This window comes from Macrotis lagotis, chromosome 7 (genome assembly GCF_037893015.1).
Source record: "Macrotis lagotis isolate mMagLag1 chromosome 7, bilby.v1.9.chrom.fasta, whole genome shotgun sequence".
NCBI lineage: Eukaryota > Metazoa > Chordata > Mammalia > Peramelemorphia > Peramelidae > Macrotis > Macrotis lagotis.
The window spans coordinates 69,303,409-69,328,835 of record NC_133664.1 but is presented as its reverse complement, the minus strand read 5'-3'; the positions used below and the strand labels follow the sequence as shown (position 1 = coordinate 69,328,835).

General features: G+C 41.9%; 1 long non-coding RNA gene and 1 pseudogene across 1 annotated transcript in view; both read right to left on the bottom strand.

The window, feature by feature from the left end:
* The window catches only part of LOC141492616 (uncharacterized), a 35,916-nt gene extending 19,222 nt beyond the window's left edge, over nt 1-16,694 (bottom strand). Inside the window, exon 1 of the long non-coding RNA XR_012469983.1 lies at nt 16,540-16,694. This is a non-coding gene — a long non-coding RNA (uncharacterized LOC141492616). The remainder of the gene's footprint in view (nt 1-16,539) is intronic.
* Nucleotides 16,695-21,941: 5,247 nt separating this feature from the next.
* LOC141494064 (protein FAM50A pseudogene) lies at nt 21,942-22,986 on the bottom strand (annotated as a pseudogene).
* Between the last annotated feature and the right edge of the window lie 2,441 nt (nt 22,987-25,427).

Below are 25,427 nucleotides of genomic sequence, written 5' to 3'. Positions count from 1 at the left end.
ATAGCAGTGCAAACAAAATCCCAAATGAGAAACTTAAGACATCAAGAACAAAGCTTGGTTTTGCTAGCTTCCTCAAGAATCAAAGGAAAAGGCAATCTTGAGGAACGGGTCAAAGATTAATCAGGAGTGATCCCAAATCAATTTCAATATCACAAAACATGCTTTGAAAATTCCAGTGTGAGTGTGTTATCAATCAGAAGAGCCGGGCAATAAGAGCAGTTAAGTGAATCCCTGGAGCGCAGAAGGCTCTCGTAATGTTTAGAGAAGGAGAGGAGGGGGAAAAGAAATAGAAGATGGAGAGATTATGACCCAAGCTTGCAATTTGTCTCTTGAGGAGACAAAACAAACACGTGAAACAAACGAACAAATCACTGAGCAGACTTGTGGGCTCTCTCACTCTTGTTCACTCTCGCTCTCTCTTGCTCCTCTCTCTCTCTCCCCAAAATACAGACACACACATGGACATATATACACAGACATATACAGACACATAGAAGCACACAGACACACAGAGTGTGTCAGAACTGAGGCATAAGCCAGACTGGAGGTCTACAATATCCCAGAAGTAGATGATGAGAGCCAGTGGAGGTGAGAGCCTCAGTTTCTTTCATGTTTGAAGAGAATAGTGACTGTTCATATTTACTTTTTTCACAGAGTTATGAGAAAATTCTCTGTAAACATCAAAATACTTATAAATGTGAGCTATTTTAATTATATGATTACAAATAGCAACCAGGATGACAACTTGGTTTCTGAATTTCTTATGGGTCTGTCAAATGTGTTCTGCTTCATACTTATGAAAGCCCAGCTACTCTATTTTCTGATTTCCCAAGTAGACCTTCATTGCCCCTATCTATTAATAGAGATTAGGTTCTAAAGCATTCCTAGCCAGCTTAGTTAGAAAATAGCTTCCTATGACATCCTTGTTAGCCATTTGATAAGGAAGTCTGTGCTTCTCCCAGAGCCATACAACAGACCAACAGGTACTGGGAAGTGGCTCTCATTGGCAGGCCTCAAGTTACCATAAGCTCAAGGTTGTATTGCTCCAAAGGGCCTCTAGCTATCTGCCCAGTAACCCGCAGGAAAATCTGTATTTCTCTAGGGAAGGAGGAGGAAGAAGCCCAGTGATTCCGGACCCATCAGCTTTGCCTTGGCCCTACCCCTAATTCTACCTTTAATTATATTATTCAGGCTCTGACCAATCCCCAGAAGTCTGGGTTCCAGAAACTCCAAGACTGGCCTGATAGCCTAAGAAATTTGCCCCACCTGAACAGCAAAGGGAATCAGAGCCTCCAGGTTCTGCTGAATGCTTTGAAGTTATTAACTCTTATTTCTCTTAGAATACTGTCTCTAATAGGCAAGGAAAAAGAAGAGTAAAGAGAAAGAAAAAGTTTGGCACTATCTTGGTGTACTTTGGATTGGAGTGAAAAAGACTTGGGTCAAATCCTCTTTCTGAATGACTGTTTGTGTGACCATAAACAAGCCCCTTCCTCTCTCAAGGTCTCAGTTTCTACAGCAGTACAATGAGAACAGTTGAACTAAAAAAAATAATAATAACAATAATTAGCACTTATATGGTATTTTAAGGTGGTCAGATATAAATATTTTCTCTCATTTGATCCTTCTATTGCTATCCTTTGATTTACAAATGAGAAAACTAATGCTGCTTCAAGATCACTTAGCCTAGTAAATGTTAAAGGAGGATTTGAACTGAGGCACTCTGAATCCAAGTCCAGTGCTCTATTTGCTGGGTCATCTAGCCCACTCCATATTATCTCTAAAATGTCTTCCATATCTGCATTTGATGTCTGAAACCCTAGAAAGTGATTATATGGTGCTCCTGAGTTCCAGATAGGGTCACATCTAGATTGTCAGAAGAGAAATAATTCATGATGAAGCTAAGCTTTAGCAAATCTTTTCAACCTCTTGCTTTTGTGATCATAATTCCTGTTGGCGTTTATTTGGCATAGAGCCCTGCTGGAGCTAGAAGTGAAGACCTTTTAAGCAGAAACATTTAATTATCTTCCTTCACTTTCCCCCAAGGAAGACTTCCACTAGAGAGAGCTGTATGGAAGTTGGCACCTCCCTACAAGGGGTAGCTTTCTATTCCTAACACAGATGATAGATGAACCAAGGAGAGATAAAACTAGACAATTACAAAATCAAACCTAGGGTGGACCCATGCTTTGACCAAGGGCACCAAGATTATGAGGAGCTGACAATTACAGTCCTAAAACAAAGTAGATATAACCAATTTAAGCACCTAATTAACAAACTAAGTAGCTTAAATAGGAAGCTACCAGATGGCCCACTCTCCCCAGCATCCTCCAGATGAGTTCCTCCCTAGATCCAACCTATGGTCTTTTCTTCAGCTAGAGTCTTCCTAATTGTATCTGTTTTGCCCTACCTGGGGCTTTGAGTTCTGAGAATTGAGTGCTCATTTCCCAAACTTAAAAAAGTTAATCTATGGATACATTGCAAGTTGTATGCCCTGGTATCTTGAGTCTTTGGTGTGATTTTATTATGTTAAAGTGTTAAAAGTTCAAGAATGACAAAAACAATTCACATTCACTTATAAAGTTGCAAAGTTGTTTTATTTAGAATCAGCCCCGCCCAATTTGAATCGGCCCTGTCACTGACTTAACATCTAGTTTGGCTAGCCCAACACAGGTAAATAATCAGTGATTCTTGAAATTGAATTGGGAGGTTATTATTATTTAGATTCCCTTACCTGGAGGTAAGATCCTACCCATCCCAAGGATTGTTTCATTGTGTCACTAGCATAGTGCCTTATACAATAAGGCAGATGCTTGATAAATATTATTAGTAGTAGTATGGGAAGGTAAACTGCAGGTGTTACTAGTCTGCTTCTCCACATAAGGCCACCTTTCCCCTTTATATTTATTGCAATATTTCAAGGATCTGGGATCTTGTCAGCATGGGTAACTGCTTTCACCCACATGGGTATGACATAACCATTGAGAATTAATGTGGACCAAGAAATTCATCAATGAACAAACTTTGGTGATAAGTCTCTCCAGATGTAATCAGGCTGATCCTCAGGTAACAGAGGTACATTCCTACTCAAAATCTTTTTCAGAATAGGACCTGATAATATTTGCTCAGCGAGAAGGGACCAGTGGAGGTTTTTGCCTCATACTCCAATACAGTCTTGGGTTAGTGTCCATCTGAACTTTCCCTGCTTTAATCAATCTCTTTAAAATTCAGAAGTTTCCCTAATTCAGAGGTTGTTAAATGTTTGAGGTTTTTTTTTTGGCATCCTAGGCTTCTGACTATCTAGTGAAGTCTTGTAGACTCTATAAAAGATACAGAATTATAAAGGATACTAATTACATGAAAATATAGCTAATTTTGTACATGCATATACACATATGCACATATATTTTTTAAAAAGTTCATGAATTCCAGGTAAAGAACCCTAGCTCGAATTAAATAAGCTTACTAAAGAATTTTTGCCTTCCTTTTCAACATCTATAAAATAAGTATTCTATCATGAAATAGACCAAATGACTTTATGCAAGTCACCTTATGAAACCCAAAAAGTACTCACGAAAATCTATCTATCTAAGCTGAACCAAACTCCTCCCAAAAGTAATGCTGGAAGGTTAAGAAAGAGTGGCAATGCTGATTTTCCAGATTTTGTCAATTATGATGCTTGCCTTCATTACCAGACTGGACTTTGGACTGGACTGGGATGTGGAAACATCCCACATTAAAGAGACCACATAGCATGTTTTCCTTCTATGAGCAAGATCCTGGTCTACTGCTATAACAAAATATATTCTGTTGCTACCCAAAATACATTCCTCCTAGGTCATCTTTATTCCTTATACGAAGTGATAGTACTAGAAATACCAACTGAAATTAGATGACTGTCTCTCTAATTTTATGTCAATCATAGTCATTAACAAGGGAATTTATGGGGGAATCTATTGGGACTGGTGGCATTTCTCTAATTATTGGTGCAAAATTTAGATGAAACACAGAAGAGTACTGCATCTCAAGTTGGCATTACAATTTGATTTCCTGGTCTAAATTCTTTACTTTGCCAAATCAGTCTTTCAATGCTCCCCATCAAAAAGCCAATGAAGAAAAGAAGCCAGCTCCTTCCAACTGTAGGTCCTGCTAGATTAAACATATTTCAGAGAATTGTTAGAGGTGGGATGGGGGTGCTGTTCCCCAGCACCAATTAATCAACTGGTTTTTCATAGCTATCAAAGGACTAACTGTGCAAAACACATACTGGAAATACACAGGATCAGACACTTAATAATTACCTAGCTGTGTGGCCTTGGGCAAGCCACTTAACCCCATTTGCCTTGCAAAAACAAAAAAAAAAGGAAATACATAAGTAAAAAACCAACAAACCAATATACTTCCTGCCCTCATAATTTGTAATATGAAAGAAAAGATATGGAATATACACAATTAGGTGTGATACATGCTAGCACTGATTATAATTTTCATACTTTTGAAGAAAAATATTCATTAACTATAAAATAGTCGTAAGTCTACATAGTAAGAAATTTAGGGTCAGAAGAGACTTTTACACCAGAAGAGGTTAAATGGATTGCCCAGAGTCACATAATTAATGTAGAGCAAAGCCAGTATTTCAAACCAGTTCCTCTGACTCCAAACCCTGTGCTCCTTGCATCTGAGTCCCATTATATTGTCTGCACACATTCATTCATTCCTTCCCATTTACTTTAGGATTAAAAAAGAATGAGACACATCATTTAACAAATGACCCCATTTTAAAATGGAGTCAGGGATTAAGTGTGAAACCAGCAAAGTAAATTAGTGGACAACCAAAATATTACATGTGAATTTGGCAGCTTGAAGTGATAACAAAAAAGAAAACAAACTGCCAAACCCAGTCATTTTAAGATGACAAGTTGCAGCTGAAAAGGGAAATGATGAGTATATCTATTGACAGAAATAATAACACTAAATTATTCAGAAATCCCAATGGTGTCCATAACATAAATGGTTTAAAAAAAAAGTATATCTGAGACCTGTATAGAAGAGAAAAGAATGAGGATTTATTGCATTTTATTATAATAACTCTTTCCACAAACCAAATCCCAACTTTTGAATATGGAATGAAACTGGAGTTTTCCACAGTAAGAGTTGTGGTTTTCTGCAAGGGGAAAATGCTGAGTTATTGAAGATAGCAGAACAAAAGTGATCCAAAAAATAAAAGTCATGAGAAAAAAAATGTGTCATGCCACAAAAGTATATATGTGTATAAATATTTGTATATGTATGTGTATACATATTTATTTAAAGTGACAAGGGAGTTTATTTTAAAAAACTCAGTCATTAGGTAGATAATATTCTGTTTTCTCATCTGTAAAATGAAAGGAGAAGGAAAAAAAAAGTTGGGAACTCTCATCCAAGATATAAGAGAAAGGAAGTCATAAGATTTTGGATGACATGAAAGTGGTAGAAACCAAGAAAGGTTAAATTCCTACGAGACCGATTAGAGAATTGAGTCCTACACAAGCACACAGACACACACACACACACACACACACACACACACACACACACACGCACACACCAACTCCCCACAGTATATACATATAGTAGAAAGAGTATTGGTTTAGAACTCAAAAGACCTTAGTTTGAATTCCAAATTGACTTACCTCTAGAAACTTGGCCTAGTCATCAATTCCTTCTATATGGATTAGTTTATTCAATCTTAAAATGAGGAGGTTGGACAGGATGATCTCTAAATTCCATCTGAGCTCTATATCTATAATCCTTTGATCTTAATTTTTTAAAATAAGATATTTAATATCAAAACAGCACAGTATAGTGAATGAAGCACTGGCCCTGGAGTCAGGAAAATCTAGGTCCAAATCTCACCTCTGATACCTAATACTTACATGTTGTTTAGTCATTTTTCAATTGTGTCTGACTCTTCATGATTCCATTTGGGGTTTTCTTGCCAGACACTGGAGTGGTTTGCTCATTTTGGTGAGGAAGCTGAGGTAAAGAGGGTTGGGAGATCTCTAGGTCACACAGGAAGTATCTGAAGGCAGATTTGAACTCAGATCCTCGTGACTTAGGGGTTGGTGCTCCATCCCACTGAGTCACCAAAGTGTCTGCTGAGGCAACCTAGGAAAATTAGTTACAGGACTAAGCCCAGAAGCAAAAATGCCTTCCTCAGACCATCAAGGCCCTTTGGGTTACATTAGATCTGCCTTTTCATCGGGGGCCTGCTGGGGCTCAGTCTTCATTCTAATATACAATTTCTTTCCTAGATGGAGGCAGATCTGCTCCCTCTTCCTGGATGCTAAAATAATAACACCTCTTTCTTAGGGAGACTCTTTGCCCCTTCCTAATCATTCTGGAGATGACTCAGCCCCCTTTTCTAGCTCTCCATCCTTAGGATGAGAGCTGCAGCTCACAGAAGAGTCTGCCAGTCTTCCCTGCAGGGACATACTGCATTATAGTTTTCACCAAGGTCTTATTCAGAAATAAGAGAGCATTTAATAGAGCATCATTAAGATCTATGTTAGCAGATGAGAGAGGAGACAAGGGGGATGAGAGGAGGTAAGGGAAGGGAGAATACAAAGTCAAATTTTTTAATTACTTCATGTAACTATGAGTGTCTTCCCTAAGGCTTTACATATTTTTATGAGAAATTTCTTTTATGCTACGGATCAATGAAGGTAAAAGCAATTTAAATCTTATTCACAAAAGTAATAAGAATACAAATTTTGCTTTGCAGAAAAGAAAACTATGCTCATCAAGTTTGGTCCTGAAGAAGAGAGGAGAGAATGCACCTTGCTTTTTTCTTTTCAGCATAGCACCCTGCTTACACTGTCAACCTCAAATGATTTCTTCACTAGCTTTATTGAACCATCCATCTCCCCCTCTTCTTTATCCTCTCTTATGATGGAGACCTTTCTGGGTAGGTAAGTAGGGAAAAAATGTCAAAACAAACAATACCAATAAAAATCATTTTTAAAAGTTATAATACTACTATCTTATTTTACTATTTTAAACTGACAGTCATGTCCACAAAGGAAAAAAACCTTTCTTCCACACTTATAAGAAAGAACTAGATTGCAGAACTGTGATGTGTTATAAGAAGAGAGATCTTCAGTTTTGACAGCATTTTTTGAACTAAAGTGAAACAGTTAATATATAAGCCTTCTGAAAAAGTATAAGTTTGGAGTAATATTTTCTCCATTATAAGTGATTCATGGCATTCTGGGTCAGGAAACACTACTGTGTCCAGTGGGAGCCAAAGGGCATTGGTCCCAAGCCAAGCAATAGTACAGCTGCATGCTTGCTGCCAAGCTCTGGCAGCTTCAGTCAGTGGCCACCAGAATGGTGTCTTCTCCCATTGTTCTTTTCCCACAGAAGATCAGAAGTTCCTGGATCCTCCCTCCACAGCAGAGTACAAAGAGCACCAGACCAGAAATCAGTAAATTGGTTGGCTTGCCAATGCTAAAAATTATGAAGAATACTTCTGCAGAACTGCTGGGAGGATCAAAGGAAAATGAAGATACATAGAAATGTAAGCTGCCAATATGATTATTCCTATTACCAGAAGGTTAATCTAGATGCACAGAAGTCATCTAAGAACTTAGGAGAGTTAGGATAACACTCCCTTCCCCAGTCCTATGTCTGTGGTACTTTCTTCAACCCCATGTTCCTTATCAGTTAATACATATTGGTGACTGTGGCTATGTCACCTAAACTCTCAGTCAAATAGACAACTCTAGGATTATACTACATGAATCAAATCATGGGTTCAAAGTGGGTGGATGGGGAGAGATATTTGCCAGATATTCCAAAATGACACAATTACTAATTACTGGCAGTGGTGAAGTTTTTGCTGGCTAGTTTATTAGATGTGACAATGATAGAGTGCTGGGCCTGAAGTGAGGAAGACTCATCTTCCTGAGTTCAAATTTGGCCTCCCACACTTACTAGCTGTGTGACCCTGGACAAATCACAATCTCTGTTGGCCTTAATTCACTGGAGAAGGAAATGGCAAACTACTCAGTATCTTTGCCAAGAAAACCCCAAGGACAGTATAGTACATGGAATCATGAAGAATCAGACTAAACAAATGAATAGCAACATCTGTAAAATTGTAATAATACTTGTCCTAATTCATAGAGTTGTGTGAGAAAAACACATCCTACATCAATGTGAGTTATTATTTTGATTCATATTTTCTGGGTTTCTAAGGGAGACCTAAAGAAACACCTTTAAAATTAGAAAGACCTTTATAATTAGTACTATAGGAATCTATAATGATATCAAAGTAACATTTTGAAAGATTTCAAGGAATTGAGTTTCAGAGTGCTTTTCAGTGGAGGAGTGGTTAAGTGGAGGCAGAGGGAGTGGGAGTGGGCAGAAGATTTGCTTTTAAGGTGGATTACTATTTGGATCCTACATTAAAGAGTCTTATGGGAAGGGAAATGTGGTATATTCTGATTTCTACTGAAAGTATACTTACTGCTCCACATAAAATAGGTAAATTAGAAAAGTGCCAAATCATTTCCAAGTAGATCTCAGAGCCATTAAAAAAAACCCCAACAAATATTCTGTTAATTCTACATACACAATTTCAATTTTATAAGGAAAAAAATTGACATTTCAGTTATTTTTAAAAGCACTGCCAAAATAAATTTTAAACTATTTCTCCCAAAAGACTAGAATTGGCCTGTTTGAAGTCTGGCATTTCCAATTTTAAATATCATGGCAGTATTTTTTTAAATGGTCTTCTATGAAGTCAACCTTGATGTAGGATTATTGAAGTTTAATGATTATAAAAACCAGACTAGGATTATTGGCACTGGATGCAATGATTGAGCCAGAATGGTACATTGGATAGAAAGCTACCTTTGGAACCAAGAAAGGATTATGAGTTAAAGTCTACCTTTAACAGATGCTGACTGTGTGAACTATGGTCAAGTCCCTTAAGCTTTAAAGGCTATAAGGCAACTCTCAAATACTAAATTGTAGAGGAAAAAATAGATTACATTGAGAGAAGGCTCTTCTTTACTTTGTTCAGTGTCTGGCACACAGTAGGTACTTAATATTTCTTTATTGACTGTCTTTACCTAACCCTATACCAATTCATCCACAGGTCTAGGTCTTCTCTTTATCCGGTTACTCAATATAATGATCACAATAGAGAAAAATGAAAAAACAAACCTAATTGGTTCAGGACAAAAGCAGCAGAATATGAACATAGCAAAAGAAAAAAAAAGGGAGAGGGAGGTGATTGTCCTTGACAAATACTGGCAGAAAGAGGGAGATGAGAAAGGAAGAACTGAACAGCTTAAAATAGAGGGACAAAGAAATGCATGGAAAATCCTGGGAAGCACTTGGCACAAAGGATCTGCTGAATGTACTTAAGTTGAAATGGTTATCTTCCTAGCCAGAGGAAGGATTAGGGAAAAGTGATTAGAAGAATAGCAAAGAAGAAAAGACAAAGTTGTGCCCTAAGTAAAGGAACTAGTGCATGGGAAAGGCAAAGACTAGATTCAGAGAAGAATACCTGAGACAAACACTCTGAACTGGAGACTACCAATAGTCAGATGAGTCCAAGATAGCTTAGTAGGAAAACAACAACTTTTGGGAAGGGTAAAGTGGAGGGCCAACTGGGGAGCCTAAGAGTTAAAAGAATTGGGAAAGCAGCTACATTTGAAAAAGTCTAGGGCAAAGAAGAGGCTCAGACGGAGCTGAAATGTTAGTATTCTTTCCTCTGGGAGGAACAGTGCTTGGTTCCACATCTCTTAGGTTCAAAGGCACTGAAGGGCCGCCATGCTCCCCACCAGGGAAGGAATGCCTGGCTCACTTCCCAACAACCCCATTGGGAAAGTGACAAAATGTATTAGTTTTCCACCTGGCTATCAGGCATGAACAGAGAATCTTTGTGGTACAACAAGCTGTGAAATAACTGCAAGCACTAGTCTACAAAAACGTTTTGATTACCTCCTTAAAGAGCTTGGAAGCTTGAAGAGACATTACAACATGCTCAAAAACCTACCTTTATTTATTTATTTGTATGTTTGCTTTTTCATATTGCAGATTACCTATCATATACCCCTGAACTATGTTAAGTTCTATACATATGAAGATGGGGGAGAACAAAGAAGAAAATTCCATCTTTGCCCTTAAGATAAAACAAGTCACCTATAAAACAATGAGAACAATTCCAAAAAATTTAAGTGTAATAGTAAAAAGACCACAGTGACAACTCTGTTTTTGTTTCTTTTTTTAGGTTTTTGCAAGGCAAATAGGGTTAAGTGGCTTGCCCAAGGCCACACAGCTAGGTTAATTATTAAGTGTCTGAGACCAGATTTGAACCCAGGTACTCCTGACTCCAGGGCAGGTGCTTTATCCACTGTGCCACCTAGCCGCCCCTACAGTGACAACTTTGAATGAGTGTTTTACCTACTTCACAGGGCTATTTGTGAGGATTGGAAGAAAATGAAGAAAATCTTAAAAAATTGCCATATAAATATCATCTATTATCACTATTGGCATCATTCCTTAATTGTATTAACTATTTTAACTGGTCTATCCTAAGGTAAAATGATTCTTTTAGATAAAAGAAAACCAAGAGATTGGGGGGGGGGGTGGATGGAGTAGCGGGGGAAGTAAAGGAGTGGAGGGGGTTGGGGGGAGCAAGAAAATATAATTAAAAATGAATCACCAAATCTGTGAATTGTGACATTTGGATTAATGGTCAAGATTACAGATTTGGAGCTAAAGTTAGTGCAAAGCTTCCCAATATTTCACAGATATAGAAATTATGATTAAGAGATCTTATGTACCTGGGAGTAGAAATAGAAAAGACAGAGGTAGAGGTGCTCCAGTCCTTTTACTGGGCAACACAACATTGTTTTACTGAGTAAGACAGCACCTAAAGGAGGAGGGAGAACATGAGCAGGTAAAGGCAGGGATGGGATGGGGGGGGTGGATTGGGGAAACAATCAGAGAGGTCTCTTATAGAAGGTGGCATTTGATCTGTACTTGGAAAGAAATTAGTAGGGTTTCAAAGAAGCAGAGGATAAGAGGGATACATTCTAGATATCAGGACAACTTGTACAAAGATAGAACATGAGTGTTATAGATGAGAAAAAAACAAAAAAGCCAGTTTGACCAGACCTGAGAGTAAAGAGCAGTAAAGAGGTACAGTCAGATTGTAAATATGACACTGCTATCCAAATAATTTGCTATTAACACCACTGATAAGCACAGGATCATACATTTAGGACCTAAGGGCTCAAAGAGATTGAAATGAGGAGGGAAGTAAAAGGGTATCACTTTGAAACTTTCTGTATGTAACAGATTAAAACAACTTAGGTTACAAAATCCACAAAACTAAAAAGTAGATTTAATTTTGAAATAAAATTACATTAAGGTCACATGTGGCATAATAAAAAGCTCACTAGATTTAAAGTCAAAAGGTCTGGATTTGAATTTCAGCTTTGTCATTCACTAATTCTGTAACCTCAGGCAAGTAAGTTCCTACATCTGAACTCCAGTTTCCTTTTCTGCAAAAAAGAGAGCTAATAATTCACATAACTAAAGTTTTTAAAAGAAGGATTTGTAGAATTGAATTATTGTACATGACAGAGTTTTCAATATACAGACAGCAGTCCCAAATTATTTTAATATAGAGTCTACAACCCTGGCATTTCTCTGAATATTTCCTGCCTAGGGTGGCAGTCACAGGTTCTAGATGGAATCACCCAGACTGCTCACAGACTTAAAATTGAACAGGAGGTCCCAATTTCACCTTGCTCCACTAATTGGCCAGAAGCAGCCAGGGTCAGTGCAGTTGCTGTGGAGCAGCTGGCAGGCCCCTGCACGGAGAGGCTGGGCAACAGCTGGGGAATGCGGGATGCTTCTGAACAAGATGCAAGGCCATCCCATATAAGGCGATGTGTTGATCCACTGCACAATGGAGGCGACAGGCGAGGGCAGGTCTGGCACATGGATTCCAGCTGCCCCTTTCTTCATAGTCACAGAGCGCAACAAGTGGATACAAATGCTGCAGCCCTCATTCACAAAAACACTTGTGGTTTTCCTCTTAGCCCTCCACAAGTAACAAGTAGCCTCCAACAGCTAAGCTCCTAGTTAGACTAAAAGTTACATGTTGTTTCCAAATAAAAACGTGGAAAGTCAATTATTAGTAATACTATGTTATGAGGATGATAACTCTTGTTGATTCTCAGAGACCACTGCTTTCGGTCTCAAAAGATAGGATTTCAAATCATACCTGTAAACCTTTACTACCTGTGTGACTTTGAAAAAGACATTAAACCTCCCTAGACCAAAGCTCCAGAATCTGTCAAATGTGTGTGTGTGTGTTGTAACTAAGTAGATGGTCTTCTGGTCCAATTCTGAATTTATCAATAAAGCTCTAAATCTCACTAAGACAAGGCAAGCATTATTCTGGCCATTTTACAGATGAGGAAATTGACTTGCATTAGATGTGAACCTTGTTGTTCAGTCTTGGCCAACTCTTTGTAATCCCAATTTGGGGTTTTCTTAGGAAAGACACTGATGCCATTTCCTTGTTCAACTTGTTGTACAGATGATGAAACTGAGCCAAACAGGGTGAAGCAACCTGTCCAGGAGTCACAAGTGTCTGAAGCAGGATTTAAACCGAGGTCTTCCTTATTCCAGGACCAATGTTCTTTGTACTACAACATTTAGCTGAACTATAGAATAATCAGATCATAATCTATCAGGACAAGGCAGCTAGGTGGCACAGTGGATACAGCACCAGCCCTGGAGTCAGGAGTACCTGAGTTCAAATCTGGCCTCAGACACATAATAATTACCTAGCTGTATGGCCTTGGGCAAGCCACTTAACCCCATTGCCTTGCAAAAACTAAAAAAAAATAAAAATAAAAATAAAAATAAAAAAAAATCTATCAGGAGACAGCATTAAAACCCAGTATGACCTCTGGTTTTGTGAGGCATGTACCATAAAGAAAGTTTCTCTCTTCTATGGTCAGAAAGTCCGTTTTAATAGCTAAATCATTATATTAAGAGTTCATATGGATAAATTTTACCCCCCCCTTTCTTTCTTTTTGGTCTGATTTCAGTGATGTAGGAAGCTCCCAATTCAAAAAACTTCCTCCACCAATGCAAAATGACAACTATTCAACAATTTATAATTTTAACAATTACCTGGGGCAGCTAGGTGGGGCAGTGGATAGATCACTGACCCTGGAATCAGGAGGACCTGAGTTCAAATGAGACCTTAGACAATAATTACCTAGCTATGTGACCTTGGGCAAGTCACATTGTCTTGCAAAAACAAACCAAAAAACCCCCAAGAATTACCTGGGGGCACCCAGTTGAAGCCACTTGCTCAGGAATATAATATGATCAGTATGTAGCAGGGGGTTAGATCTCCCAAATAAAAACTATCATCTGCCCACTAAACCCTCTTATCACATGGGTGGCAGTCCCCAGTTAGGATGAGTTCCTTGAGAACAGCAAGGAAACTCATTTTAAAATTTCTATCACCTACTATGTCCCAAGAAGAATCATAAGCATCAGGAATACAAAGAGTCAAAAGACAGTCTCCACCCTCAAGAAATTCACAACCTAATGGGAAGGACAACATACAAAACAAATACAAAGCAAGCTACATACAGGATAAATAGGAAATAATGAAGAGAAGGAAGGGAGGATATTAGCTGGGACTTAAAGGAAGCCAGGGAGGTCAGCTATCTTGGAGGAGGAGGGGGAGGAGGGAGAGCTTTCCAAGTGTGTGTGTGTGTGGGGGGGGGGGCAGCCAGTTCCAATTTACTAAACCTACAGCCCAAATTTTTCTAATTTTCTTTCTAAATGAAACAATTCTTGAGCCCAAGGTCCATCACACAGGTAAGGTAACTAATTTCCAGTTCTGAAATTCAGGGATTCATTCGAATATTCTTAGAATTAGAGAAGCAATCTTCCTTCCTCTAAAACACTGGAAGTTACAAAAGGAAATAGCATTTGCCTTCAGGTTCCTCCCTCCCCAACTCCTCCTCCCCCTTTTTGAAGAACTTTCACTGATGAGCTCACTTGGAAAAAGGGGAAGACCAGTTTCCTTCAACTTGCAATGCCCCTGGTCTGCTAGGTGGACCATCTTGCTAGAGCTTGTTTAGCAGACCCCAAATTCCATATTCTGTACACTCCTTTTTTTTTACCACTTAGCTCAACAACTAATTGACAACACAAAACACTATGCAACAGGAAAATGGCCTTTTTGGTCAACATTCAACCAACTGGGAAGAGGAGAGAGGAGTGGAGAAGGCTAGATTTTGTGTATTTGTGTGTATGTATGTATGTATGTATGTATGCATATAATGTTTATCGTTAACAGGTCAATTGAAAAATTACTAATAAAAAAAGACAGAATGAGGGAGCATGACTTCTGAGTTTCTTGTTAACAATTCCAATTAGGTAATGCTTCAGCTACTTGCAAGTTAGAAATCAGTGAGCTTGTGTGTGTGTGTGTGTGTGTGTGTGTGTGTGTGTGTGTGTGTGTACTGTGTGGATCCGTATGTATGTGGATATTGTGTGTGGATCTATAATGTATGAGTGTGTGTATGTATGTGTATATATATATATATATATGTATATATATATATAAACTCAAAGTGATGGCAAATCAAGATCAATTATTAACTATATCTTTGGTATCTCTCTGGAACCCAGGGAGAAAAGGAAAGTAAATTCAAGTAGGGTAGAAGGAAAGTTCAGAACTCAAATTAATAGTAGCTAGACACCTCCCTCCCCCTTCTCCAATTTAACTGGCTTAACACTAGGGACATTTTGAGTCACCAATTATAAGTATCACCCCAGAGTTTGAAAATGTTTTTCTTCAGAAAGGCAAACTTATTATTGAGCAAAAAAGACACACAAGAAGCATTATACAACAAGTCAATCTTAAAGTCTGGTTACATTAACATATGAATGAAGAAGCACAGGCACTGAAGGAGGATTTAACGGTAATGTCCTAAATTGAGTCACATTCCTAAAGCAGACTTCACACAGAGAAGGGAGGGGAGCTGACTCATTACATGTTAAAATGATATAAAATACCACTACATTGGACTCAGCTATATTTATGATATACTAGTGCATCATTTTCCCAACACCAGCCACTGACAGATTAGGGTCCTATAGTGGGGGCTGGCTACTTGTCTAGATTTGCCCTTCACTTGGGTGCCCACATTCAGAGATGGCTTACTATTTTATGTAAATCCCATAGGGTGCTATTATCTCCTGGCCAATGTCAATGTATTTCCTGTGTTGCTTCTCATTTCATCCAATGACTTTCAGTCCTTTTAAACTGATTCAGAATTTTTCACCTTTTTAAGTATCTTTGATTGATTGGAGGTTGCTCAGACTGAGGTAGTTATTTTTAAGTTGTGTTAGGTAATGGAATCATTCAATAGACTCTTACACCAATAAAATGATCACTTTAAAAGATGGTATGGATTGTAAAGAATCTACCATTACGGAACTTCAGCCACCAAATAAAGTAAACAAAACCATTTCTAATTCCACTGTATAATTCCATCAAGAAACTGGCTCCAAGGAATGGCAGGGATGAGTTCTCTTTCAGTCCTTTTTTAGAATAAGCTTAATAGACTCCTGTTAATTCAGTTACAAGCACTAACAATGGCCAGGGAGGTACTGAGAAAGAAAGTCCATCAAAACCTGTAGCATATGGACAGTCTATCAGTCTCCACATGTGGCTGTATCTGGTTACTTATACATAGATGACTGGAGTCTTGGGACAGCAACACGTGATTCCATTAGACAATGTCAACAAGGCAGTTGCCAAATCCGCATCTCTCCAAACTCTGAAGCAAGTATCTTGGTACACACATACCCCCCCCCTTCCAATACACACAAGAAAAATGCTATCGGCCCCATTTCTTTCATCGATCTCGGGCTGGCAGAGAATTTACAAGCTGCTTATCAGATTCATTCTCTCTCTCTCTCTCTCTCTCTCTCTCTCTCTCTCTCTCTCTCTCTCCACTTCAGCTAACTCAAATGCTTAATGAACCAAGTCAGAGAGCGGTCACCCCAGTACTTCCTAGTGGCTCATCAGAAGCCCAAATCGACAAGTTTCCCAGTTCCGGTCCCGAACCCTCATCACCGGAGAACTTGCTGCTGCAGGAACTGTCAGACATCCCAGGTGCGGTTATTCCTCCCCTTAAGCTAGGTGCAAGACCCAGATTTCGAGCCGGTGTCCACCTTCAGGCGGCCCTCCCCGGTCTCGGTGGCATGCCATCAGCGCCTTGTGGCTCACCTCTTTCCCAGTCCGCGACCCCCAGCCGGACCGGTCACTCTTAAGAGTTTGTTTGCGAAAAGGACTGGAAGCCTCAGCCACATCGAGAGTAGAGCAAAGAGGAAGGGGGGGGGGGGGGGGATTGAGAAAGGAAGGGAAGTGCTGGGGCTTTTTCTCTGTCTTTCTTAAGCTAGGTTACAGTTACGTAAAAGTGGGGTGGTACATACGGAACTGATCAAGGGACGAGGCAGGGCGCCACTCCCTGTCCCGTCCTCAGGGCTTTCCCGCTTCAGTGCCCCTGAGCTGTCAAACGCAGCCTGCCCGGGGCTGGGGCGGCACGGCAGAGTCCCAGCTCCAGCCAGGGGCTCGGGAAGAAGGAAACGGCTGCTTTCCCCAAGCCCGCCCACAGACAAGCCCCGCCTCCGATCCGGAGACCCCCCCCCCCCCCGCCCCGGGCCCCCTTTCCCAGCTCCCCCGGCCCGGGCGCATCTCTCAGTGGCCAAGCTTCCCCCAAACCCAAGAAGGGAAAGGCTGAGCCGCCCAGCTAAGCTTCGGCCGCTCAGGGGAGCTCCCGGGGCCGGGGCAGAGGAGGCTGAGGGCGAAGCGGCGGGCGTGCCACAAGCCCGGAGCGCTACCAAGCTTCTCCAGCGCACAAAACTGAGCGGGCAAGCCTCCGCCTCTGCGATGCCCAATGCCCAGGCCCCCTCGTCCCCCTGCTCCAACTCTGCAAGCCCTGGTGCCAGGAAGATCTCCGAGGAGGCTGGGGGGCCCTGCACCCTCCGAGCTGAAATAGACGTATATGGACATAATGTAGACATACTATACAGAACACGTAACATATATACATATATATGGGCCAAAGCACCTTTAGGCGCTGGGCAGCCCCCCGCTTTTCTAAATTCTCTCCTCTTTCCATGACGCTCGGCCCAGAAAGCTGCTCCCTCCCAGGGCGGCCGGCGGGCTCCGGGGCGGCCGCCCCTCCTCGCTCCCGGGCCCGGGGCCGCTCGCCTTACCTGCGGGCTGGCCGAGGCGCCCCCACCCCGGGGCCCCGCTCCCCTCCCTCCGCAAGCGGCAGGGACGGGCGCCCCCTGCTGAGTCACCCGAAAGAGTGCGGGGCGGGGGAGTGGGGGAGGAGGAGGAGGAGGAGGAGGAGCGGTGTGTAAAGGGGCGAGCGGGGAGCGGGGGGCCACGGAGCCGGGGGGCCGCCCCCCCTTCCCTCCGGTGTGTCCCTACAGAGCGACCCTCCGGCAAAGGCGGGAGGGGCAAGCCTGCGCTCCCGGCTAAGGAGTCTGCAGTCCGGCCCCGCGCCTCGGACCCGGCTGCGGGCACTGCCCCTGCCCTGCCCCGCGGGGCACTGCCCCAGCCCCGGGCCCAGACTGCGGGTGCGGGAGGGCTGGGGGAGCAGCGGGCGGCCCAGGTCCGGGCCGGCTCACCTGTGCCCGGGGCCCGAGGGGGCGGGCCGGGGGGGCAGCAGCCGCGATCCCCGCAGCCCCCCGCGGACCCCCGATCCCGGCCGGGGGAGCCAGCCCGCGCACGTGTGCACCCACTCTCACACTCACGCCCCCCTTACCTCGGGCCAGCGGCGCCCCCGGGCAGCAGGGCCGGCCGCGGCGCACACCTGCCCGGGCACGGTGCTCCCGGAGCCAGCTGGCGGCGGCGGAGAAACGTGCGGGTCGGAGCGCGGCCCGGGGCCGGGGCCGGGGCCGGGGCTCCGCTGCCCAACTTCTGGGCGCCCGCGGCGCGGAGGAGCGCTCGGGGAAGCGGCGCGGAGGGTCTGGGCCCCGGCGTCCCGCCGGCCACGGCTCGCTGCCCCGGGTGCCCCGCGCGTCCCGGCGCCCGGAGCCCAGCGAGTAATTATACAGCGACCCCCCGCCGCGACCTCCCCTCGGGCGCCGGCCCCCGCGCCGCGCGGCCCCCTCCCCGCTCCGGCCCGGCCTGTCACTCCGCAGGCGCCGGGCTCTCTGACTGGCCGGGACCGCGTGCCGAGGAAGCCCCGCCGGCCGGGGCCCGCCCCCGGGCGCGCGCCCGGCCCGCCCCCTGCGCCCCCCGCGCCCCGCCCCGGCCGGCTCCGGGGCCCCGCGCGCACACGCGCCCGGCGCTTCGGGGCCCGGGGCAGACTTTGCCTTAAAGGGCCCGCGCGGCCCCAGCCGGCCTCCCGCGGCGCCCCGGCCCGGCCCGCAGCCGCTGCGGAGGGGCGGGGCCTCGTGCGGGCCGGGCCCGGGCCCGGGGAAAGCGGCGGGGCCGGGGCTCGGGCCGGGAGAGTGCAGGAGGCCGGCCTCGGCCTGGGCCGGCCCGCTGCCCCCGACCCTCAGCACCCCCGGACCTGCCGCGCCCCCGCAGGGCGCCGGCGCCCCGTGCTGCCTCTCCTGCCGGGTCTCTGTCTGTCTCTGTCTCTCTCTGTCTCTGTCTCTCTCTCTCTCTCTCTATATATATATATATATTATATATAATATATATATGGATAGCTGAATGTACATACATGTATGTATATATAATGAATATATGAAATATCTACATATGTGTGTATATATATATCTCCCACTCCTCGAGAGGACAGAAGGAGAAAGGGAGAGATGAACTGTCCCCGCACAGGCGACTTTAAGCTTGTCCAAGGCGACCAGCATTAACATACTGTATTAGCTTTTGCTGCCGCCCCACAACTGCCTAGTATTATTTGTTCATTGCAAAATAAACGCATTTTCGGATTCCCTGCCAGGCCCGAGTGCCTGGGGCAGTGGGGAAAAAAAAAGTTGTGTCCCTCCATCTGTACAGGTCCGAGGCTTGTGGATAACCAACCAACCCTCACAGCTTGAAAGAGGTGATCTTTCATTATTCAGTAATTCATTCTTGTAAATTTGAAAGGGTCTGACTAAACTTTGTCTTGTTTTTGTAAGGTCTCTGATAAGGTTTTGTAAACGTCCCACCTGATCATCCTCCTTCCTTCCCCAAAAAATTGAACAAGGCTCATCTCTCAACCTGCTCCCATGCTTGGGGATTTGATTAGACCTGCTTGGTTTCCCAGTCCATTAAGCTCTTCCAAGATTGACATTTCACTCCTACTGGAGTGAACTCAAACCCGCGGAAACATTATACCCTTGATGGCACTATCATTTATATTTATTCAATTGCCACAATCCAGAACTCTGAAATTCTCTAGATCATAATTTTTTTTTCCCCTCCCATCTCTCCCTGTGCCCCATGCCTCCCAAAGCTATTCTTGGCTGCCACAGTGGCTTCTTAGTCCTTAGGCCTCATTCTCCTCAATATGGCTTTTTACTTTATGCTATTCTTAATTCCCTTAATCCTTATGCTGCTCATCTCTTTGCAAACCTCAATTCTACACCATATCCACCATTGCCTTCCCATCTCCTGCCCTGAATAAAGTCACATCACCATGTTGATTAGATCCACTGAAAATTTATGTTAATCTAATCTCCACTGGGGCTTCCTTGCTTCTCTTAAATCCTTTTCATCTTCCTTGGTAGACTATTATTTTGATTATCACCTTGTGTTCCAAATCTTGTTTCCTCAAAAGTTACTTAAATGACTCCTCCCTATCATGCTCCTTCCTCTTTTCCCCAGTTCTGCACTTAACAGATTTCAACAATACCCGTTCTCTCTTGAAAGAAGTGGTCCTTTTGTTTTTCAAATGTTATTTTCATTTAAAAATTTTTTTTAGTTATATCTTGAGTTCCCAGTTGTCTCCTTCCCTCTCTTCTAAGCCCATATGAGAGACCGTCATTTGATGCAGACATATACATAATACATATATATATATATATATGATACATACCTCCATAGACTTTTTTATATTAATGTCACTTATTTTCCCCACAGCATTCCTCCCTTCTCCCAGACCCACTCCCAGAAGAAAGAGACTCCCAGGACTAGGAAATACCTGACCCTTCAAGCCAGGGAGTGTTTTGTACTGATCATTTTAGGTTTTATTTTACTGTTCCCAAGTACCAAGTGAACTAGAGATTAGGAAAGATTTTTTTTCTACTTCTATTCTTATATATCATTTTGTAAAAGTTAATTGCTATTGAAGAACAGAGGGGCTAAGAGTTCCTAAAAGAAAAGAAAATATTAGAACCTCCAACTCCTTGGCAATCAGAGAAGTAATTGTCTGGTCTTTAGGGACCTAATCTCCCCACATGAGTAAAAGTTTGGGAGAGAATTCAAAGAGAGAGCTCAAAGATTCTAATCAAGAACAGAAAGTTCAGTTAAATTAACATATGAAAATTTAAGGTTAGGGTTATCAAAATATCTAACATCAAATTCAGTATTTACAATTGTTTTGTTTGTTATTTTAGTCATTTCAATCATTTCTAGCTCTTTGTGACTTGAGGTTTTCTTACCAAACATACTGGAGAGGTTGGTCTTTTCCTTCTCTATCTCATTTTACAGATGAGAAAACAGAGACAAAATGACAAGTCCAAGGTCACACAGCTGGTAATTATCTGAAGTTGCATTTGTACTCCTGAAGAGGAATCTTGATGATTCCAAATCCAATGCTCCATCTACTTCATCACTTAGCTGCCACAGAACCTAGAGGTTCATATCATCAAAAAAACAAAAACAAAAGCAGGAAGTTGGGCCTTCTAGTCCTTCTTTGGGGCAGTCAAACTATTTTCACTTCTGATTTTGTATCTCCAGCACTTAGTCCAGTGTTGAGCTTATTTGAGATAGTAAATAAATACTTGCTTGCTTACTTGATCATAACTGAGCTGTCCATTAAGTGATAAATTCTTTGTCCATGATAATCAGATGCAGACTGGACCTGCAACATCATTATTAATAAGGAACTTTGAATGTAGTGATTAAGATTCAGTTCCAACTTTTTCTGAAATTGATTTGCCTTGTCTCCTACTATGGCTCAAACCTAGCTCTGCCTTGGCTATTGGGGTAGGGCTGGGGTTCAGAGGTTTCCCTGCCTCTGAGGGTTTCCTTCTTCTTTTATAGGGTTTGCAATTACCCCTAAGTTTTTATCTGCTTGAGGTCTTTCTTCCATTGTCCCCTGGTCTTTCAAGCTGCACTGTTTATGGGACCAAGTTGCTTTTGAGCTGTACTTTTCATCTAGAATTCTGAAAGGTTTATTTTTTCCAGCTTTAGACTAGGAGAGTGTTATATATGTGTTTGTGTGTGTGTGTGTGTGTGTGTGTGTGTATGTGTATAAACACAATATATATACATGCCTCTTTGTATATGTGAATAACTATATGTATATAATATATATACCTATATACACGTATATCCCTTTTTTAGAGATTCCCTGAAATATTTTTTTCTCTCACAAATTTTTTTAATTCTAAAATAAGAAACATGTAAATAAAAGTAGAATTGAGGAGTAGAAATCTAGGGCCCAATTCTGCCACCACCCCACCCAGTCTGTGCTGGGATCTGCTACCTTGTCAAATGTATGGACCTAAGGGATCCATACATATTCACCTAGAAAATTCATGGGAAGAGTGAAGTTCCAGGATGGGTTAAGTCCAGGAGAGTTAAGAAACTCAAGGAGGAAGAAAAAGATGTTAACTTCCTCAGTTAGGTCTAACAAATGGAAAAAAGTGGAGGGATAGGTGGGCAGGTGGGAATGGAGGAAAGGTGGGATGACAAAGATCACATGCTGTCATTTACAGGAGCTCATCAGATTGTACTTGCCCCACTTTTTCTCTGTGTCATAGGGTTCCCAGAAGCTTACTGGGAAAGCATGCTTATTCTTCTCATCCTAACTCCTTACTTAGCACCACCTTTCCTACATGTGACTCATCCTTCCCTACTGTGTCATCCTAAGCAGCCCAATATCATCATAGTCATCAGGGTTAAAGAATGGATCACTCTTCCTTCTGGCTTTGATGATGATGATGATGAAGTCCCGGAAGCTGTGATGATGAAGTATAATCAGATCCTCCTTGATTTACATAAGCTGCTTCACTCCTGCTGATCTCAACTCACTGATCCTTTCCAAAGAATCTGTAGGGTCTTTTGCAGGTACTGTTGCATTGTGTTCCCTTTCCACATCTTTATGGTCCTTCTATGCACAGAGACTTTCCTAACTAATTGTGATATCAATTTCTTTATTCTTGATCTTCTGCTTGGCCTCCCAATCCTGCTGAAGTTCCTATCAGAGTCTAGTTTCCTCTTCCTCTCAGTCAAGGTCAGGAAGAAATCTTGTGTCTGGGTTCTTCTGAAATTTCCTTTTCTTTGAAGGAATCTCTTCTCCATTTAAAGTATTAACTCTCTGACATTAGGCACCATGTCTGTTCTTGTTGATGTCTATGTTGTCTTCCCATTCTAGATGTTCCTCCTCCAAATCTTACTCTTCTTCCCTCATCCAAGAGTTCCTCTTCCTCATCCAAGATGAAGGCTAGGCTAGATATCTTCTGCTTTTTTTTCTTTTTTGCATTCCTTTTCTTGAATTTTCTCTCACTTTAGCTGAAATTCTTAGATCTGTTCCTTTTTAGCCATCTGCTTTTCCCATTTCTTCACCAGGCCTTCCAGTTTGACCTTCATGGCATTCAGGGTTATAAGACACACAGTGAAGGACTGAGCTCAGCCTAGGTGGTAGCATAATGAGCTGAGAATTTCCTGTCAGTGCTTGACTTTATGATATTCTCCTCAGTGATATTCTGCATCATCTACATCATTTGCTCCCACTGCTTCATCAGATGCATGGCAGGCCCACCTCAATGACTGCACTTTGTACTGAGACAAGCCTATGGTAGATGGTGGCACCTTGGGCTAGTCCAAAATAATGTCAGCTAACAGGTGAATAAGCACCATACAAGCAGCAACAGCAGCAGCAGTGTTGTTTTGGGAGATCTGGGCTCTTCTAGGATCTTAAATTCTCCTTTCCTTCTTCAGGAAAATCTTACTATAATCTCCTCTTAAAAGAACTCCTAAGGCTTTCTTTCCCATGGTTCTCCCTTTAGTTGAAAAGGGCTGGAAGCCTCTCAGGTTATTCCAAGCTGGAGAACTGTGTCATTGTTAATAAGATGAGGAAATGCCCACTATCAATGTAGATCAACATCTTCTCTACAACTTATAGTATTAGAGTACTGTATAGTTAAATGCTTGTCCAGAGTCACCCAGCCATCATTTACAAATGATGAATCTTGAATTCCGGTGTCACTGCCCCCTGGAATGCCAGCCCTCTTTAAAACAAAACAAAGACAAAAAAAAAAACTCTCAGTCCTGTCCATTTCCCAAAGAGAGTAGCAAAGGGTTGGAAAAGAAACTATCAGGTACTAAAAAAAAAAAATCATAGACTTCCTAGAAACATTCATGTAACTGTTGATAATCTGATCTTTGTTCATATCACAGAAGGAAATCATCCTTCTCATCAATACTGACATTCATAATATAAATGAAAACAGAAGACAAAAGAAAATTGCCTTTAAGTGGAAATATCAGTAAATCTGATTACTTTCAGTAATATTTGACATAGGAGAGGAGGGAACAGCCAGGTTAGATGGTTGATTAGAAGAACCAGAGAGAGGAGTGGCATAATTCCGGGTCAAGTGGAAAGACAAAACACTTTAAGGACACAAAGACACCAGGAAGCAAGATGAAGATAGGGGAGAATCTCCCTTTGGTTTGATCTATCCTCATTTAAACTTCAGCATTCTACAAGTGATGAATAATTTGAGAGAGACCAGAAAATTAACAGTCAAGACTTAACCTAGACTGAATTACCAGCCAGTGAATTACAAACCAAGAAGCAATCAGAGGAAAACCTGGAGATAACTGCCTGCTACAGAATTACAAATAGAAACACATAGAACTTGAGAGCCAGCTTTGACTTTGATGAGCTGAACATTGAAGAACTATGTGTTAATTGCATTAAACCTTTTTTCTCTTTCCTGGAAAATGGAAAGGAAACTGTGAGTCAAACAAATGAGATGTGTCCTTCCTAGAATTCATTGTTTTTTAGAAGATGTGCATAATTGTTGAAGGGGATATTCTGAGAGAAATTGTGTATGTATAACTATGGTATATTTTTTTATTATGTATTGCTTTAGTCTAAGAACAGTTCACACAGTACTTATGCACATCTGTCAGTCTTTCTGGGTGATCAGTTCATGAAGGAGCAGAGGAAATTTCTGTCAGGTGGAGGTTCAAGAGTTAATTTTTATTGTGTAAATGTGAAATGTCTTACCTCTTAGACTAAGAACCTAAGTGTAGTCACCTACACTAACAAGGGATAGAATGTCACCCTTTCTCTGATAATTACTTAGAACTTGATTGTTTTGCAGCACTTACTCTAAAGTAGGCTAAATATATCATGTCCAAAGTGAGCATGGGACTTCTCAGTTCCTGGATAAATTGAATCAAAGTAGCATCTAGATATACTAATGTTGATTAAAAAAAGATGCCTCACAAGTTTTTCTAGGAATGGCAATGAAGAATAATTATTTTTTGAACAGATGCTCAAGAGCAACAAGAAACCCAAGATAATAGATTTAGAGCTGGAAGAGACCTTCAAAGTCATCTAGTTTGGCCCCCTCATTTTCTAGTTGATGAAACTGAGGTAATTGTGAGACAAGTAAATATTTCAGTTGGTAGGGACAGCTAGGTGGCACAGTGAACAGAGCATGGGTCTTGGAGTCAGGAGTACCCAGGTTCAAATCCGGTCTCAGACACTTAATAATTACCTAGCCATGTGGCCTTGGGCAAGCCACTTAACCCCATTGCCTTGAAAAATCTAATATATATATATATTTCAGTTGGTAGTACTCATGAAGAAGGAAACCACTCCAAAGGCTGTGGCAGTTTATATGTCAATGTTTGCTCCAGAGGATGAAGTAAGGTGATTGTTTGTAGACCTTGATAAGGCCTTCTAAACCAAATCAACACATACAGTGATATTCAATGACTTCCAAATGAAAGTAAGTACATAGAAAGGCAGTGAAAAAATATATTGGAAAATATGATTAGAAGTAGGAAATGAAAGAGGTCAAAGACTTATAAATTATCTTAAAGTGTCAAGATCATTTATCTGAATAATTTCTTTAAGAAAATTGTCAGAAGGAATTAGTCATTGCAAGTAATGAATATGCTCCCAAATAATATTGATTATTGTATATTATAAGAGAAAAGAAACAATTGGTTAATG